The 21,273-nt window shown below is 41.0% G+C and overlaps 1 protein-coding gene and 1 long non-coding RNA gene across 2 annotated transcripts in view; one reads left to right on the forward strand and one right to left on the reverse strand.

The window, feature by feature from the left end:
* Positions 1-21,273, reverse strand: part of LOC105838345 (cadherin-87A) — a 191,554-nt gene that overhangs the window by 60,359 nt on the left and 109,922 nt on the right. The gene's annotated exons all lie outside the window — the stretch shown is intronic.
* Positions 2,468-8,658, forward strand: LOC118647209. Its single transcript, XR_004964520.1, has 2 exons — positions 2,468-7,961; positions 8,104-8,658. It is a non-coding gene; the product is annotated as an uncharacterized LOC118647209 (long non-coding RNA).

Raw genomic sequence — 21,273 nt, forward strand, 5'->3', positions numbered from 1 at the left:
AGAAAAGAAAAGGGAAAAGGACGAGAGATCTGGCGTAGGACGACGTCGCCGCCCTTCGCGTAGGTATACCTAACGCGACGCCGGCTTTTTCCGTCGCCTCCGTGGCGTCGTCGTCGTCGTTCCGAGATCCGATCGCGTCGTCTCCGACCAACGCGGGCGAGTTTTAATTGCCTTCGCAGAAGTGCTTGTCGTCCCTTCGCAAACAGAGAAATAGAACCCTCCAGCTTTTTCTCCGCTCTATTTTCGGACGGATCGAACAACTTGTCGGCGTCGGCGGGAGAAAGAACGATCCTTCACGGTTAAATGATATTAAACCACGTTCCTCTCCGCGAAGTGGCAACGTGTAGTAGAAAAATTATTAGAACAACATTTCGATAGCGTTTCCAATAAAAAAATATATTTTCGGAGAAATCAGACATCGCTGCCACCTGAAATATATATTTAACGAACGGACAACAGCGCGCCACGGTATAAAATAATCATCAGTTACGTTAGTTCGGAGGTTTCTCTCGTTTTCCCTACCTAAGAATAAAGTTTATATGCAGGCAGCATTGACGGTTCTCGAAATACCAACGAGAATTAATCTTGAATGCTTAAGTCCGCGCTGCTATTGAATGCCGTTCAACGACCGACCGACCGACCGATCGACCGACATTGCGTCACGCGCGAACGCTTTCATCCGGAGGAGAGGACCATCCTCTCCCCGGTTAAATGAATGCCGAACGGAGAAACAATTAAACAGTCCGTTCGCCAACGAAAACCGATGCGGCTTCGCCAACTACGTTTCGCGAGTTATTCCCGCGTCCCATTGTCGTCCCCCGTTTTAACGGTCTCTCACGCCCTTCCGCTCCGTCGTCGCCGTCGCCGTCGCCGTCGCCGTCACTCGCCGTAAAAGTCTCCGGAATCCCGAAGAGTGCTTTCGCCCGAACCTTCAGCGGCGAAGCGCAAAACTTTTACCACCCCGTGCCTTCCTGCCCGTCGTGTATCCGTCGTCGGTATTTTCCCCTCCCCTCCTCACCCCTTCCGTCGTTAACCCTCCCCCTCTCCGTTCTTCCGGTCGTCCGTCGTTGCGGTCCTGCCACAAAGCGGCATTCAGATTCACTCGGTGAAATTAAAGCGCGCTATAGCCGAAACCTCTTCAGCCGGGAAATTAAAAGGAGACCTTCCCTCCTCTTCTCTCGCCATCCCGAAGAAAGATGATGACAACGATGATTCGATTCGCGATCGGTCGGTTTCGAAATAATCTACGACATTAATCGGGGTTATTTTTACATTTCCGGTGGAAGTTTCACGGGAGAATCGACGAGTTATCGCAATTACGAGAGACTCGTAAGGAATTACTTTCGAATTTATTCAGCGTTGCGTGCATTTTTTATCGATGTCTCATTTTGAATATTCATTCGTAGATTATATTTGGATTATTAAATATTCGATGATACGATTAATTGCAACTGCCGTTCATCGTTCGCTTGAAAATACGCATTTTGAAATCAACTACCGTGATGCATCAAATTAATAACCAAAATATAGATACGCAACCCGCGATAAACGGTCTTGCACGAGCCAACAGTTTATTTACGCGAGCTGTAACCGAACCTCATATGTCCCGAAATGAATGGCATCTGTTTAATTAAAAGTCCGCGCGCGGGGCACACAATTGGCCTGTTATTATGATCTACTTCCTGGGATACATTAAACTAACAATTTTGAAATCCCGCACAACAGTTTATGTGTTCGTATTGTAAACTATTACTAAAATTTGGGGATTACTGCAACAGTTTCTGACAAATAGTCTGCACGATAAACTCTAGTGCGAAACACGAAATTAAATTGTTTTTATGCATTCCTGTTTGCAAAAGTACGCGGCAACTTTTACGTACGATAAGTTTGAAATACATTCGGAATTAAAAGGCTCTACTAGGATAAACATTTACACATACATCTAATTGCACTCTAAAAAAATTTGTGTTAAATTTGTTAAATTTAACACATTTTATATGTTTCAGTTTATACAATTTTTTGTGTTAAAACATAACATAAATAATATGTAAGAAATTAACACAAAAAATTGAATATTAAGATGTAGCTGAAGCTAGCAGCCAAACGCCGAGCGACCGAATGTCATATAGGCATTTCCAGGGGGCACCATTTAATCAAACGTTAAAAATTATCTGATTATGAGATTTCTAACGAACTTTTTGAAAAATTTACATACGGTTTAGTCATTATAATACATAATCGATCATTTGCGACAAAACTTGTAATTTACCAATTGTTATTAATTTTTTAAATTAATTTTTATGGTTTTCCGTGCCTCACGCCTAAACGCAAAATACGATTTCCTCCAAATTTGGCTGGAAATATCTTTTCGTAACGTATAATCGACCGATCGATCATTCGCGAGAGGACGTGCATTTTTCTAATTGTTATAAATATTTATTATATTTATTATATTTATTTATTTATTTTTTTTATCTGTTTACTTCAACATATAAAATATATTACCAAACATTTATGTATTTACATATAAATTGTGTCATTTTAACTCTTGAAAATATAGTTAACATTAATATTTAACATAATTCTAAGTAATATAACAACAAGACTGTTATAAGTTTAACACAAATCATTTTAATTTAATCAAGAACATCGATTTATTTCATATTTATTTTCCGTTCAACTTTTATTGAGACCTGTATAGTTTAATTGTCAAGACAGCTACAAAATTTAAAGGGAAAATAAAAAAAACAGGGATATCCGACGTACCTACTTTGGCAAGAATGCGAAAAGAATGGCACCCAATGAGATTCCCGCTGAACAATAATCGACTGCGCGGCGGCGCCGAAAATTTCGTCGATAAAGTTCGCCAGAACTATTTGCTAATTCCTATCTCCCTCCTTCCTCACGCGCGGCAGACTAATTCCCAAATGAGAAACGCGCACGCGGCGGCAACAGTTTACTCAACGCAAACTATTTCTCTGAAGTCGTCTAGCCCGGAAGCTGCGGCGGGAGCGCGTTTTGCTCGCCTCGAGGTTGCGATAAAACTTAACGAAGCGAGACGACTGTCCTCCTCGGGACAGACGACGGCGCCTCTGTTCGCGCGAAAAGCCGTCACGTCGTCGAAGCTCTCATCCCAAGATTTAGGAATACTGCAGCAACCATAGCGCGGCGCTGCCGGCTCGATATGACGGACCCTATTGGCCGATAATTCACGGAAATCCACTGCAATTTCGTAACCGGAAGCCGTTACGGACCGCGTCCGGGGAGCGTTTTAACAAAGAACGCGCCCGATATCCGCGTCCGCCGTGCGCAAAGGTGCCATCGTAAGGCCAAGAAACCTCTCTTGCGCGATACAAGATGCGCCTCTCCGGTGTCGTATCGTCTCCTGTACGCGCGTAACACGTTGTTACGTTAAAGCACAATTCGCGCTCGCTGTCGTTTAAAGGAATATACATTCCGCGCCGGACCGCTCGTCGAGTACGGTGACATTTAAATTTCACGCGATGCATTGTCCACGCTATCGCATCCACCGTCCACGATCGGCAGGGGTCGTATCGCTTCCGAAGGAGCTTTCGATAAATGACGCTCGCGAGATTGGAAGTTATTGTCAAGTGCCGGCACGTATACGAGAAAGTTACGTTAGTTTTAAAACGGATTCGTTGTAAACACCTCGCGCGGCACGTCACGGTATCGCGTATCCCCGCTCGACTTAATAAATTCTGTTATGAAGTGTATCCAGCATCCGCGGCAGCTCTAACGTTATTGTCAAGCGAGGCGCGAACATCACTCGCAGCTCGAAAGTTTTCTTGCTGTCCTCGAAGCTTTGAAATAAAATTACAAGTCAACGCGGAGATAAAGACTCCCATTTTAATTAAGTAGAAATAAAAAGTAAACATTAACTTTTATCATGTCGCGCCTGCAACGAACACGAGAGGAAAAAAACATTCTCTTTATATAAGCAGGAACGTAAAATTTTTAAGGAATTTAATAATCTCGAACAGAGACACAACTTATTCACATAAAGAAATTTTATGTAATTTAATCGAGAAAAATGTATTCACTCTTATTCAATAACAATTTTCACGAGGGAAGAAAAAAGCTGTTACGTATAGACTAATTTTAATTTTAAAATAAATAAAATATGGTATTTTACTAAAATTTAAAATTCTCAAATTCTTAAAAGAAAAGGAAGATTCTTTCTCTACATTCTTGCTTATAAGAAAATTATTGCAGATTTAAAACTACCTTTTTCTGTGTAGAGAATTTAATTCTTATTCTTATTATTCCTAAATTAGTTCGCATCTTGTCTCGACTTGTCCTCAAAGTTCATTATCGTTTATCTAGCTTATCATTATCATTTACTATATATTACTCACAAAAACGTATGCGCACGATGTGCGAATGTGCGCGAGCGTCCGCAATACATTGAGGATTTGTGGGTTCGCTAAGCCCAAGTGACTGTGGAGATCAGTCATCCCTGAGCGAGAAGGTAAAAACTGCGGAAACGTTGCAGCGGGCACGAGCTCTTGCATATTCTATGCGAAAGTCGTCCTCTCACGACAACAGAAGTATACGGCCAAGTACTCTGTCTGTTTACTCCAAGTTCCAGACTGTTCCCGCTCGCGCAATAGGCGATACGGCTTCATCCGGTCGGTCCCTTATTTTTATTTGAGAACCGAGATTTCGTAGCTTTCAACGAAGTCACTTTTCTCTTCGCGCAGTGGAAACAATGTTAAAACATAAATAATGGGTAATATTATTCCGAGTGCCAAGTAAGTGCCGTAAGAAAGAACTTACGTAGATTTACAAACTTAAAGTAACGAAGTTGAGGGGTTTATGTACGCTATATAAATAATGTGTAGCACGCTATATTATTCTGCTGCAAAAGACACTTTTTTTTCGCGTTTTTTTTTATGCTAGCCAAAAATAGCAAGTTTCTAGTATTTCCCCATTATAATGTCGAATAACATAAAAATTTCATTTCTCAGAGATATAAGCAAAGTGTTGCACAAAAATTTGTTATAAATTTATAACAATTTTAAAAATTATAAAATATAAAAATAATAAATAATAAAGTACGGTCTAGTCCTGATATTCTAATTATTTCAGCCGTGTGCTGAAATTTATTTTTTTATTTAAAAAAAATTAAGGAACGGTAATTACTACTTGCTATTTGAATAATATTCTAATTTTTACGATGCCTAGTATCTTGTAATTATTGACACGATAATTACAATATTTTTTTTGCAGATGTTATTTTAAAATTTTATCATTGTTCCAGCCATGAAAGATAGGCAGTCTTTTTATGTAAAATTCGATTATGAAGATCCATGAGTCGAAGAGAGAAAAGTGAGAGAGAAAGAGAGAGGAAAATCTCGCTCGGTTACCGACATTGAACGTCGGCTGACGTTCGGGAATCGATCGTAAAATTTATCGGAGTTTATCGGGTAATAACCGGCGAAAGAGATGACGGGAAGTCCTCGCGGATCCGATGCCGCGTTGCGTCGATCGTTTATGCGATCTCGTAAACTCCGTCACTTTATAACGCCTCTAGCGGGTTTTCGTTTTGCACGTGTAAAACGATCGGCCCGGCCAGTAACCGAAATTCAACCGAAAAACCAACAAAAATTTCGTGCGCCAAGTGAGCACTAAGCATCGCATTTTATTCGCTTTTGTTTAAAAAGATATGCTGACGCTTTCGAATTTTTACGTGAAAACCATCATATTGATTTTCACTTTTTTTTTTAATCACCAAGAAGAGTTTCAAATTAATTCGGTGATTTTTTTTTTTTTGGAAACATATATGTACTTCGAATTACGTAAACAATGTTAATGTGTAAAATTGTCTGGGTCTTTTACATGTTATGTTTACGATTCTTTGATTCTGTTCCATGTCCTATATCCATAAAGTGTAAATACTTGTAATGCATACTTGTAAAACATGATTAGATGCGAGATCGAAGCTAAACTACTGTATAAAACCGATTGAAACCAAACTATTCTTGCAAAAATGTTTTGCAAAATTATGATAAGAATTAATAGTATACTATATACATCATGTGCGCATGGATGCTTCGTCTAGACATTGTTATTGCAGTTGTACATTTTAGAGTACAAAATGCGAAAATATTTGTTAAACATTCTTCATTTTACATAATTATGTGCGCGCGGTAACTGTGAGTTAAATAGATCACTCCCAGGCCTCGACATTATTAACAAATAATCTTTCTTCTAACGTCATTGATCTCAAGGATCGCCCTGGCAGTAACACATTTCGACAAACGCAGTTGTTAAAAGTTTTTCACCTTTTCATATACGTGCGAATACTTTGACCCAAGAAACAATCTTTATATCAAGGATCAAGTTATAGATCAAATTATATCAAGAGATCTAATTTTATCCATCGGCATGTAAAATTAAAATTAACGCGATGGTTGGATCATATTTTTTATTATTTGAGTAATATAATTGTACAAATACGTTGTGGCTGCGTATTATTATCTACGCTTTTTAACCGAAGGAAGGGGTAGACTGCGAAACGCGCGAGACAATGGGTAAAAGATCGCAAGCAGTGACAGTGAAAAGACTGACAGTCGAGCATTTATGTCGAGCGACAAAATTCTAATTTCCGCGATTCGTCCTATTTTATAATTACATTATTAAACATACAACTCATTATTAGCACTGACATCTCGGGTGTTTAATTAAAAATCTTGGATTATTCTATATTTGATTCTTTTGATAAAATTTGTTCTGCTTTGATATAAAGATTCTTCCCTGTCAGATAAACGGATCGCTCCCGGATCTCGATTACTAAAAATAATTTTTTTTAACGTCAGATATCTAAAGGATTGTTCACTTTTTTTACATAATTATTTCTTTAAAAATTTGTCATACATATTCTATGAAGGACAACGTTTTTTCAAGGCATTCTCGAGTACTGCTGTAAATATACAGCAATAACTTAATTAAAATACAAAGAAAATATTTGGCGAGGATTTAGCGAATTATTATTTAGCGGATTACGAATTAAATAATTCTTAATAATTCTTCTAATTATTAATAATATTTTGTGCGTGTTATTTCTTTAAGAATATCGAAATATCTGCTTCGATATATAATTGATCGTTGTTACAAGTATTTAATGGTATAAACTAGTTCCGCTTATTGTGATATCTTAAATGTAAGGTTGCAACAAAGCTCTATGAAATAAAGAAAACAATAAAGTTCACTTATCAAACAATATATAAAATGTAAAATAAATTACTTGGCGTTTACTTATTTCTACAATATCTATGGCCATGACTATAATATCTATGCATTTTACACGTCAAATATTTTGATAAAAAAACTTGTTCAAGTATCCATATCCCTTTGGTTCACAGTGATAGCCTGATGTATGCTCGGCATTCCTTTTTTCTTTTATAAGCGAATTAAAATTTGCATAGATGTTCAGAAGAAATCTTCCCTCCCACGGGTACGACCTTGTCGTGGTGGGAGGGCTCAGTACCCCGAGGGCTTGAATGCCTGTGGGGGAAGCTAACAGTACCCATTGCACTTATTAGGTTTGTTTTCTATTCCTGCACTGCTGCACTAATGCAATAAGTAAGAATGAGAAAAAATATATTTGTCTTATTCTAACTTATTGCACCAGTGCAGCAGTGCAGGAATAAAAAACAAATCTATTACGTCGTCGATCGTAAAATTGTGGTTCGTCGCGCCGCGTTAACGCGGTTCGGGAGTGCCGACCGATTGAACTGAAAACGAACCGTAGCCGGTTCGTCGTGTTTGCTTCGGGAGTGCCGTTCAAGTAAATGAACTTTCAATTAGTCCTCGCGCGATTGTGACTTTAATAATCGCGAGTGTTTTTCGCGAGTGTCTCGTGACAAGAAAGGACAGCCTGTTCTGAGAGGAGGAGGAGGTCCAGAAAGGGCATCGGGCATCAGCGGAGCAACCTTGGGGTAAATATTTTTTATTTGCACGGTTTTTATTATTTATTCATTTTAATATACAATATAATATTTAATATATAAATTATAATTTCAAAAATATTTATTATTTTAAGCACTGTTTTAATTTGAATCTTATATTTGTGTGTTACAGTATCATCGCAGCTTCGTGGCCGAATAACTCCGCTCGTTGCGCATCGGATCGGTGAGTGACAATTTTTATATTATGGAACAACGAATCTACGAAATTTATGTTAAATATCTCTTTATGTATTATGTATTATAAATAGTGCAGATAAATGCAACAATTCATAGATTCGTTGTTCCAAATGTTTTTTGTTTGCATTTTTTATTAAAACGTGTATAAGTGTATACACGTTTTAATAGTGTACTTGTTTTACAAGTGTACTTGTTTGATTTATTACTTAAGTTATCTGGCTGTCATGCAGCTAGAATGGATTTGGCTAGGATCAGCGAAAGGTGAGTTTAATCTGGCCGGAAGAAAAAAAAAGAAATATTAAAAGTTGGGTGTTAAAAATTAACGTAGGTAGGTAGGGATACGGGTAGGTAGGAATAGGTAAACGAATAAATGGAAATACGGATAGGCAGGAAAATAAATCTAGGGTTGTAGGGCTCGAATAAATAATAAAAACCGTGCAAATGTGTTATTTACCGCATCAGAGTGGCAAATTAGACGAAGGTGCCAATTCAGCCTTTAGAAAAAAATATAATCCTTTCCGACACTGTTGCTTTTATCAGAGGCAATGCACCTCTTCATCTCGTTTCTCTCCAGCACCGATAATAATTCGTCTCCGACGTTCTGTTTCCCATAAACATCAAATCACATTGTGTTAACAACGTGTCGTCATTCGCGAGCAGAAGGAAATTACACAAGCTATGGGGGGAGATGGGGGTAGATAAAATTTCGTTCCAGAACTATTGAATAATTCACAAGGTGGAGTAGACACGCGGCCATCTTTTGGAATCGCGGCTGAACGGCAGCAAATCTCCCGATAATCGTTCAATTGTTCAGAGAGGATTCGAGGCAACCTCCTCTCCTCCCCTCAATCCTCTCTTCGGCTGCCTCTTCAACCCATTCGAAGGTAGAGCCGCCTCACGAGGCAACGGGTAAGCCGAGCCGCATTGGATTTCAGCGACGACGGGGCTATTCGCGAGCGAGGATCGAGCAGGATACTTTGAACGGAGGAAAAACGGTACGGAGGGAATACTTTATTCGAAAAACTTGAGGGAAAAAAATTAAAGCGACTGAGAACATATCGTTAAGCGCAGCTGTCGGAGATTCTACTCCCTTTCGTCTTCCAAACTGCAAAGGGGATCTTATTGGAATATTAGGCTTCTTTCCTTTTAATTTGAGGCTCGAAACATTTGCTGTGCTCCAGTTTCCCTTGGGAAGTCAATGATTACTCGATGGTTTGGAACATAAACACGTCCGTTTGACGAACGAGGTCTGACGCGGGCACACGCTTTTGCGAATATCTCTGCCCGGTAGGGAAGCGAACGAAATCCGATCTGGATCTCGAAACGACTGCGCGAAAACAACGCTATCGAGACGCGATCGGTGCGGCAGATTAATCGAGTTAATCGCGGAGAATTTACATTTTACAAGGGATTGGCGTGCGTCCCCGCGGCCCAGATAGATTTTCCATATGTCGGCTGTCCGATGCGCGCGGATTCGACATGCGCAATCACGTCACCGTCGCCACGATGCGACTAATTAATGCGGCATCGAGTAATGCAATTCGCCGCGGTCAGATGAAAAATGTGTCCGCTGCCGACCGAACGACCGACCGACCGACCGACGGACGACTGGTTAATTATTCCCCTCGCTACGTCGCTAGTTTAATCTTTTTGCCTCTACAACGTCCACAACTATGGACACAATTTTTTCCAATTTGTAATCTCCGTACGTAGGGAAACGACTCATGAAAAATTCAGACTTTTCGCGTATACCGTATATTTTTTTCCGTTCGCGCATCTCGCAATAAAAATAGTTAAATCAAGCAATCCGAAAACCCGGACAATTGTACACATGTTGAGGATCTTACGAAAAAACATTTCCCTCCGCAATGAGAAAAATGCATATATGTATAATTATAATATGCAAAATACACATTTCTAGGGGAAATATAGTCATGAAAGCAAAAAGGTTTATAATATTTATAGTGATATAAAAAAATTGAAAAAAATAGAAAATTGTACACAATTAACGTGTCGGCTTAAAAAAAGTACACGTAAAATTTGTAGAGATCTACGTTTTGACTCATTTCCTAAAAGCTGCGGAAAATAAAATAAAAACTTTTTTTGCGCAGAATAATCTTGCGGCTTAATTTTAAATCAAATAATAAGAATTTTAATTTTTAAATGATAAGATATGTATAGCTTTTTATAGTAAATAGATTATCGGATGTGTAAATAACGTTCACTAAAGTTAAATATATATTTTTGGAAATGTAATTTTATTCTGGATTATTAAAAAAACAAGCTCGAACGGAAAGAGATAATTAACGTAGGTAATTAATTATTCTTTATTCTGATAATTTTACGCCATCGTCACAAATAAATATAGATCTTCGTTTAGGTAGCGTTGTTTTAACTTTAATACACGTGCGTATGTAATGTAATTACTGCACTAATTAACTGTGTAGAATGAATGAGTGTCGGGTGAATATTATTGGGTCGCAATAATTACTTTAATGGTCCCCTGGAAATTAATGATGCAGACGAATACATAATTGAACTCGCCGTCGGAAAAATGTCACAGACATTTCGGTAATTCGGTATAAAAAAATCATTACGATGTCTTGAATATAATACATTTATATTTTTGTTCTCTTCCATCTCTCTCAAACTGGCAAAGCGTTTGTGCAAATGTTTCGAGAAATTTACTCTTACAAAAATACTTATTAACTTATTAAGATGGGTTTTATACATAATATTAAAAATATATATACGCTTCCGCGGGAACGGATATAGCAGCAAATAATTTGTTCCCCAGTAATGAAGATAAATTTCATTTACGACAATATCGTGAACAGGATGCATTAATGCACAAAATTATCACATAGTGGCAACGCAATGGAATTTCTGATGATATCGGTTAACGTTCACGCGAAAATTAGGTAGACATTACCTTCATCGGCAATAAATCCGTTATTACTTGCAGTTGATTACGAGCCAGACAGCGCTTAAGTAGCGCCAAGATATTTACAAAGAGAGAGAGAGTGTGTAACGGACTTGTAATATTTCTCTTTGGATCCGAAATAAATTCCCCCGGCGTTTTCGCTTATCAGCACTTAATTAAAGTTAGCACTCCGCGGGAGTGCGGGAGAGACTGCATTTCCAGGGGTCGATAGACGACGAGGCGCGAGAAACTGGGACGTTTACATTACAATGTATCTTCCATTCGAAACACTGCAGCAACGTAGGTATTTTACGAAAGATTTAATTCGAAAATACCGTAAATTACTCGGCGCGTTGTTCATATCTTCCAGTGAATTTGTAGCCATTAGAAACAATTAGTTCCCAAGAGAAAGAGAGACAAAGAGAGAGACAGAGAGAGAGTGAGAGAGTTGATTTTGATGGATAAAATTTTTGAAAAAAATATTAGCAATAGGGACGCTGATTGCAGCGCCCGGAGCAGCAATAATTTTCCGATCGCGTTCCGACGCGCGTTCGACTCCGCGACGGACGGGCCACGCAATCAGCGTTTCTGCCGAATATAGGTGGCCGTCGCCGTATATCACTTTTTTTCTCCCCGCGGTCTCGCCGCGCGTCGATTCAGCGCGATCGCTTCCTCCAGATTATTAAACCGCGATACTTCATCGGGCGTTATCGCCGACGCGGCGATAAGCACGCGCTATCTTCGTTGTGTTGCAGGTGCTGCGGTCGTTCTTCCTCCTCGTCCTCCTCGTCCTTAGTTCTGCTTCATCGCATCCCACACCCTCCTCTCCTCTCCCTCCCCCCCCCGCCCCCATAAATCTCGAGCTCTTCGTCATTGATTTCTGCGCGAGTGCCCGCCGCCGCACAAATAATTCCCCACCCGACGTTTTCTCCGACCGCTTTGTTCCGCGCGCGACCGTGCGAATATTCGCATTCGTCATTCCGAATCCGACCGAGCGTTTCGCGACGACAGGATTTTTCCTTCCGCACATTGGGGGCGGGTGGAGGCCGCGTGACCATTGGCAGGGCCATTTCTCAGAAAACTACTACTACCGCTAGGGTAAGCTCGCCGAGCTATCACCCGTCGCGCGACCGTTCGATAGCGGGCAATAAATTCATCGCGCTCGCTACTCCGATCGCACGGAAGCAGTTATATCGAGGTAACAATGTAAAAAAAAAGAAAGAAAGAAAGAAAAAAAGAAACGAAGGAAAGAGAGGAAAGAAAATTGCTACGCTTAATCGCGAGTGAGATACGAGTAAGAACTCGCGCGCTCGCGCTGAAGAGCCCGCCGGGCGCAACGCTATCTTGTGCGTCGTATCAAATGATCGCGAACACTTCTTTTCATTATGGCGCAAAGTTACTCGTTGCCGGTGCAATTTCAGCCCATCATATACCCTAGCATCCAGAGGAAAGATCGAGTGCACCACTCTCGCGGTCCATTGAACGCGCGGGATGAACATCCTGCAGCGCCGCTCGCCGGTCTTTTGAATTTCCATCCGGGCGCCGGGGGTACGCGCGCGAAAGAAAGAGAGAGAGAGAGAGAAGAAGAAGGTGTGGAGGGTAAATAATCATGGGTCGTTACGCGGGGCAAGATAAAGGACCACGCCGCTCGTCGTTAGGCTCTATCTTCGGGCTCCGAGATGGATCGACGTAACGTCGCGTCGGGTTTACGCTCGCTCCCTCCCCCTCCCCCGTCCTCTCGAATGAAAAATAACACACCGCGCCACCCCCGAGAGATGAGCGCGCGCGCGCGCGCGTTGTTCAGCTCGCGCTAAACTGAAGATCTTGATGGAATGAACGGGCGGAAATTCCATTATTCGAACGCTCAACTGTCCGAATAGCGTTACCTAATGGAAGGAGATGAGAAAGAGAAAGAGAGAGAGAGAGAAAGCGTTTTACACGAGATAACGCCGAAGCGTGTAAAAATTGGCGGGCGTATGCGGGATGACAGTTGACAGAGTTGAGAGATGAGCCGTGCTCGTAAGTTACCGTGCGAGACGTGAACGTCAAGGGTGTCGCGCGAACGCGTCGCGTACGTATATGCTGCAGCTGCCTGATGATATCCGGTGGAATTATTATCGGATTCTTCGGCACGAAGATCTCCAATTACGAATGTAACAGAGGAGGGAAAACGCTGAGGGAAACGTCAGCGCCTCGCCGCGAGCCGGATGTCTCCCCCGTGCGTGCGATATGCACGTATGCACCCTCCCGCCGCCGCGCCCGACCGAGAGATCGATTATCGCGTTTCGCGAGTCACGTCGTCGCTCCCGAGGAATCGGCTTTCGAATTCACCTGTCATTTCTGGCCCTTTGAATCGTTTTCCACGTAGGTCCGCAAAGCTTAACATGTGACCCCCGTAAAAGCATGCTACTCGTATATTTACGTTGGCTCGTTCGTTCCGCGATGCGAGTGCACATGCTATCGCTGAATTTTTCAGGTTCTAAGCAGAAATGAGAAATTCGAGAAGGAGAAAGATGGAGAGAGAGAGAGGAGGGAAGGGGGCAGAAGCGGCGGAAGCATAAACTTTTAACGAGATAGGTATTGTGAATCTGAGGCTTTTTTATGTTCGTAAATATTCATTAAATGAAATCATAAAAAAATCTTATTTATTAAACTTTCCTCCATTCCTACCTCTCACTCTCTTTCTCCGTGTAATGTTCCTGTACGATTATTTATTATTTCGCGAGCATAGGGGTACATTAAAAGAATAAAATTGAATGGGAAGAGATATTTTTCATCGTCGATAAATTATTCGCCGTAGAAATGTAAAAGCACACACATAGGTAAATAACCGCGTACCTCTTGATATTTAAGATTAAACTTATCCTACGCTGTTCCGTTTTCTTTTTGCAAGAACGGAAAACGGGAAACGGTAATCGCGAGAGTGGAGGGAACGGGCTTCGTCGAAGGGGCGATATAAATATCGAGGAAGCGGTGAATACTCCGAAACGACCGTTGTTCTAACAAGAGGGTGCATTGTTCAACGGGAATCGGAACGGCACAATTGCAGGAATAATAACTTAACGCAGGCGGTGCACGAGTGGAAGTTTTTGCTTAAAAACTGGCAAGAGGAGGAGAGTTCAAATCGGTCCCGACGACGAGACGCGGCGAAAGTTTGACTGGCGCCGGCCCTCTACGGATTCCCTTCCTCCCTCCTCCCCTCGCGGCAGATGGCGGCGAATTTCTGTACGTTAGTATTGAAAGAATCGCGAGAGAGGCTGCAAGGGCGAGACGGCTGGAGAATACCATCCCTCGGTCGTCCGGATCGTCCCGCGGAATTGCATTGTCGTTAGCGACAGATTCTCGAGCTGTCTCTCTCTCTCTCTCTCTCTCTCTCTCTCTGGAAAGTACGCGCGGGAAATACCATCGCAAACCCTTACCATTTTCCACTCCTTCGATCCTTCCATAAGCGCTGTCCACGCAAGACGGTCCTCCACACTTTCCTCTTTCACTCGCATAACATTTTCCCCTCGTCCTTTGCACTCCGTGCAAACACTGCGTGTTCCGGACAGGAACACCCGACACCCATTTTTGCCAGCTAATCATATCCTTGCGCCGCTTAACGCTGGTTATTCCGTCTCTAGTTAAATTTCCTTCTACACTGAGAAAATGGCGACGAGAGGAAACGGCATTGGGAAACATTATATCGCGAGATTATTTTTAAAACGATGGTAATTAATAAACGGGACGAAATTTCATTCGCTCGTGCATGACAATATTGCGAGAACTAATGTCGCTTGAACTAACATTGTTTCCTAAGCTGACTAGTGAGAGGGATCATAAACCGTGCAACCCCGACCATAAACGACCCTCCAGAACGTGGTCATCTTACAGGGTGTAACGGGGGAGCTGCCGGAGAGCTCCGAAATTAGTGCGCACCACGTCAAATGCAGTTTACAGTGTAAATGGACTTCGCAGGACAGGAAATGCACGCTCGATCGATATAGCCAGTGGTCAGTACACACTGTACAGGTAAATAGCCAAATTTCCATTGGAACATTGCAGCCAGAACTATGCATTATATGTTACAGTGATTAGAGAAACTAAATCAAATGACATAATCGAAAAGAAATGAGAAATTACAATTAAATCGGAAGGTGGTTCGAATTCGGTAATTAATATTATTCATACGCTACATATTTTTTAAAATCGATGGACGTACGTGTTATTCAAATATGTTATTCATTTTTACGTGCGCGAGGAAAAAGATATTGTATCTTGTTTTAAAATGCGGATACATAGCAGCGACAGCGGTTCCGGTAAAAAATTTCAGAGGTATTCGATATAATTCAAAATACTAATTTTTTTCGTTATATCCAAAATAAATCGAAGAAGATATCTTGTTAAAAAAATAACTATAGGTTATATAGATCTGAATATCGTACAAAAATATTGTACACACGTTAATTAATAAAAAATGCAGACTCTCTGTTTGGAGTGTATGTAAACGGAGGACCGTCTACAGTTAAATTCAACTGCTAAATTCATGTGACAGAAGCATGATGGATGGTTAGTAGCCAATTAAATTTACCAAATTCCGTATTAATTCACCGTACCACGAGAATGTCTAGTAGATATCCGTTATCGTAACAGGGGCGAAATATGTAACGATAATCAATCGCGACGTTGAATCAAAAGATAAGATCTGTAAAATAAATTTTTGTTTCAATGTAAATGTATACAATGGGCTTCAAGTCGCATTGTTATGCATTTAAATTGGATAACTTTGGTATCAAAAAAATGCATGAGAAGTCAGATTCTTCTGATGAATCCGCGGAATTGTGTCGAAATTTGTAGTCAATTAAATTTCCTTCAATTAGGGGAGGTATTAATTTATATACGTTTTATAACCATTTTATAAAAAATTATATTCTTGCACTGAGAATAAAATGTTGTTAATTTGACTAAATTTTTCAACTTGATTAAATTTCTTCAGTTCAAGTATTTACGCATTTAATTTAAATATACAAAATACTTGAATTTTAATTTAACTATTTGTATATTTAACTGAAATACATAAATAGTTGAACTGAAGAAATTTAATCAAGTTGAAAAATTTAGTCAAATAAACAACTTTTTTTCTCAGTGTGACTATTATTATTTTACTATGCAATTGTAGTCGCAAAAAAATATCGCATATTTTTTTTCAGTGTATCCAGAGACAGATAATAAATGAAAATATTATATATTTTATATTTCACAACATATTTCTCAACGGAAATCTCGATTTACGAAAGACATAACGTAGCCCGTCAAAAAATATTCGGCGCAAAATATTTCATCGTGGAGAGGACGGAATTGAAAAAAAAAAGAAAAAACGAACAGGAAGTTTCGAAAATTTTGCGCGCCGATGACTGTTGGACAGGCGATGGCACACTCTGTACACACTCTCGCGAGATAACAAACAATCAGCTGTGTGCTTAGGATGCCTTCTACCGTCTCGATAGGCGGGATCCGGTGGATTTGTATTTGCATGCTTATCGCCGAGTCCGGAGTGGATTGTTCCTGCATGCGCATTTACCGCGCTCCGTCGCGATAACGTACAGCGCCTTCCCGCTAAAATTTCGACGGCCCGGTAAATGGCAGCGGCGGTAAACGTTGCCGTAACAAAAATTGAATGTCCGCGCTTGCACTGTTGGCGTTATCGTACTCTCACGATCTCGACTCGTAAAATGTCAACTCTGAAAAAATCGCGCTCTCTGACTCGCCGTATCATTGATTTCTCGTTTGCTGAATACCAACAGGCTGGAATATTTAGGGATAAAAATCCCGAAATTTCTGATAACATCGAGTTTCTATTTTTTACAGCAAATAATTAAATACAAATAAAGTATATTCCTGTGCAAGTTAAATTGTTCATTTACTACATAACTCTTGTCTTTGAGTTGCTAAAGTTCTCTAAAGCTCATCGATGTTGAAAGAAATCACGTATGCAGCCCGTAAGCTGACTTTGATTTCCTATAAGCGCGTCAAAGGGTTAACCGATAAATCTCGTTAGTTTCTGATTCATCGTGAATGTGACGATTCATCAACGCTCGACCAATTTCCGATCCATCTTCGCTGGCTCTCGTACGCGGCACTCGTATCGTAACAAGGGCCATTAGGTCGACGCACGGCTGGGATTTCGAGGGCCGGACGGAGTTTTGTACGGTCGTCGGAAAATAGCGCGTGCATTCCACCGTTGATGGAGTGCACTTACGTAAACGTACGCAGGTGCGCCTAATGGCTCCGTATTTACTGGCATAGCTGCAGCAATTATGTCGTCCACACATTAATCAGGGGGGGAAAACGGGGGTTTGAGAAAACCCCCGGAATCCTTTTATCGTCGCGTTCCAACACCGTGAAACAATAATAGATATTCAAATTAAGAATACGCTTTAAATGAAAGACAGACAAGAGTCAGGATGTTCACAGAAAACGAGTTATATTAATAAACGCGAAGAGAGAATAGCGCGATTAATGAGGCGCCTCTCATTTTCTCTCGCGACAACACGTGATTACGAGGCATCGTGCGGATAATATTTGTCGGCGAAATTGGAACTCGCACAATCAAGTTCCGCAATATCGACGGTGACCGGCGACCGGCCGAGGAAACGAGACAATTGACCTGGCGGTGGCGGCGGCGGCCGCAAAGTTTGCACGACCGCCTCGCGAACGGGCGTCACGTTCCACCGCCTATTGTATGTATCGGCGATGGTGGGACCCATAGCGACAATTGCGAGAGAGCACCGGGAGCGTATTTGAGTTTCGAGCGTGAGCCGTGATAAATTGCCGCGGTAAGAACGGCGCCCTCCCCCTCCCCCGGCGCGTTCTTCGAATTCCGCCCTAATTTCCGAGCGAATGGCAACAAACGGTGACGAAATCTGCGGCCGCAGAGAAAAGTTCTGCGTTCAGGCGTTCGTGATTGATGAAGCGCCGACGAAATACGACGACGACGATGGCGCGACGCTAACGGCGATTCAATCTCGCCCGGCGCGATAATAAGGATCATTCTCTCTCTCTCTCTCTCTCTCTCTCTCTCTCTCTCTCGGCGATCTGATTTGTATCGCGCAGCTATCGATTATCTGCTCGCGCTCGGTATTTGTCTCTCGTCCGTGGAGAATAATTATCAAGCGGGACGCGTTAAATAATGGGAGCAGAATTTGATAGCCGGGAAAGCCATTGAAACTTCAAAGATAACATCCACATCCGATATCCGTTGGTTAGAATAATTAGAATTCCGCGTAACCTTTCGTTAACTGTTTACTTGACTAAAAAAAAGTCGTTTAATTAAAAAATTGGTAATTTTATACGCGCAAAAAGAAATAAATCTCGCTTAAACGATATATAACGTATATTTCTCTGATATTTTCTCAATCGACAGATGAATTTGCGTTATCTGATTTTTCTTCCTATTTGTTATATTTACACAGGGGGGGGGGGGGGTAAAAATATTAAACAGGCTCCTCCTGATGATTTTAAAAATCTTGAAATTTGATAACTGTTATTTTAACAGCCGCGTGTTACAAGATATCCTTCGGCAGCGTCGAATATCATAGCGGGCACGTAATGGTGTCCATTATCGTGCCGTCACGCGTTCTCCGCTCTTTTACGAAAAAAAAAAAAAAAAAGAAAACGGAAGACACGCGAGGAGACATACATTTCCAGCGAGATAATAAAATTCCCTCCGATTGCGAGACAAAATAATAATTTTCACGTGAGGACGTAACCTCTGGAAATTCTCGCTCCACGTACACGAAAGTGACGTCGAAAGAAAACATGTTGGAAGCACATCGGGGAAGAGATGCAAATCGAGAAAGCATAAATATTTATAAGCGAAAGAAAACCTACGGTCGCGTAACACAGCGCAGTTACATTTATTAAACGACGAGGCGGCCCCGTGAAGAGTGCTTCAACTATCGCAATTAGTTTCCCCGGCTCGTACCGTCTGGGTAATTAACTCTTGTAAATGAAAGTTTTATTAACAGCCGCTTCTTCCGGATTGCGCCGCCGCCGGTACGAATAACTCATCCGATATAATAAATGCTCTCGAAACGCATAAGTACGCTTAAACGTACTCGGGTCGTTCAAACGTGCCGCTCAACACGTAACGCGACAGAATCGACTGAACCGACCGACCGACCAGTCGCGAAAATATCGCTCTTATTTCTCGCTCTAAAAGAAGCGTTTGATTCATCCCTGATATAAAGTCTCGATCTAAAAGTAACGTTTGATTCATCCCTGATATATCGAGGGACGAAGAATTGGAGCGTCATTAATTATTTCGTCCGTTTTACGAGTGTAAAAGTGTTTACTTCCAATTATCGAAGTATCATCCGCGATATATGTAATAGACGTAACCCGGTTTTTATTTCATTTTGATTTCGTTGTAAATCGTATATTATGTGAGGTCGCATTACGCAGGTAAACGGTAAAAGATAAAGTCACAGCGGTCTGCCGACTCATTAACATAAGATTAACATTCATCGTTGAAGTCGGCGTAACCCCGCCATGGCGGTTACGTTAACTTTCCAACAAGCAGTGGTCGAGAATTAAATACGAGCGTGCAGCCATATGACATCTTCATAGAATGATTCCAACGGAATATTATGCTAAATTCAATTCCACAAATGGTACACGCGCTTTCGGATAAACTTTTTGCATACATCAGGCAATGGAGAGAAGGCGGAGATTATTTGAATAACTTAACCTGCATCCCAAACATAAAGCGCCTAGAACAGAGTAGAAAGAATGAAAGAAGAAAAAGGTCTCGATTCTTCAAAAATATATCTTCCAAAAGCCAGTAGTGGTTCGTTTCTTACAAAGGAGGCAAATACTAAAAAAAAAAAGAGCTCTATTGTGCGACGTACGACATCTAAATTATTCAGATATGCAGATTCAATTTATTCACACTTGATACCGAAAGAGGAAAAATACCAGTAACCCCGTTAAATTTAAACGCCCCTGTTTCCACAGATTGAAAATCTGCGAACCACCGCGACACGATCGAAAGGCGAGCGGGACGGGGAGGATGGGACAACCACGATCGTAGGTATCGCGAATGTCTGGCACAAACGACTCGTGAAAACGAGTTGAGAAACTCCCCTTGTGCGCGGGGCTTTCGAACCCCCGGCGGGCGTCGACAGCCCGAGGGGGTAGAGGCGCGAGAGACGAGGGTAACGAGGCCCGTAACCGAATTTCCAGATCGTCCGCTCCTCGACGATCCTCCTTCCCTTCCGGAGGCGCGCGTCGCCAGGATCCCCATTCTCGCGAAGTGGAGCGAGAGATTATGCATTGAACCGTTCCCTTCCCTCCCGTCCGCGGGACGGAGAAGTGCCACTGATTGCCTGAGTTTCGCGTTTCGGGACGACGACGACGACGACGACGACACGCTCAACCGACGGGGGGAGAGAATCGTCGTGTTCGCGGATCACCCGCCGGCGATGAGGGCGAACGCGCTCGGAAATCGCGAGAGGAGACCACCAGCTTTAGAGACTAATAAAAATTAAATTATTAATTTTATTAGAGCAACGCTCCTCTAACTCGTGGCATATCTCTTTTCTACACGGAAAGAATTTTCTCTTAAAATTTACCTTCAAAATCTAATAATTGTAGGATAATAATGTGTGATCTCGAGAAATTTTATTCTCGATATACTTTTAGTAAAGTTTACTGAAAGTATAGTAAATTTTACTAAAGAGTATAGTAAAATTTCTCGAGGTCACACATTATTCCACAATTACCAGATTTTGAGGGTAAATTCTAAGAGAAAATTCTCTCCGTGTATAATTTTTACTAGTATATATACATTTAACTATAATTTTAGCTCCCGGAGAGAAAAGGAGGAAAGTTTTAATTAATTTTTTATGTGTTTTATTATTTGTATATTAATTTTAATATTAATTTATTTTTATGTTAACTTTTTATGCTCAAAACTTATTATTGTTAATTATTATGAAAATATAAAACATTGTACACGGAAAAATAGTATATTATTATGAAAGTATAAAACATTGTACACGGAAAAATAGTATAAAATATTAAATTAAATTAAATTATTATTAAATTAAACAAGAAATTACATTTTTGCTTGAATATAATTTAATCCTTTTTAAGAAATTTTATAATAAACTTCAACAAGATACATTTTTATTTAAATATTAT

Source organism: Monomorium pharaonis, chromosome 9 (genome assembly GCF_013373865.1).
Source record: "Monomorium pharaonis isolate MP-MQ-018 chromosome 9, ASM1337386v2, whole genome shotgun sequence".
Classification (NCBI taxonomy): Eukaryota; Metazoa; Arthropoda; class Insecta; order Hymenoptera; family Formicidae; genus Monomorium; species Monomorium pharaonis.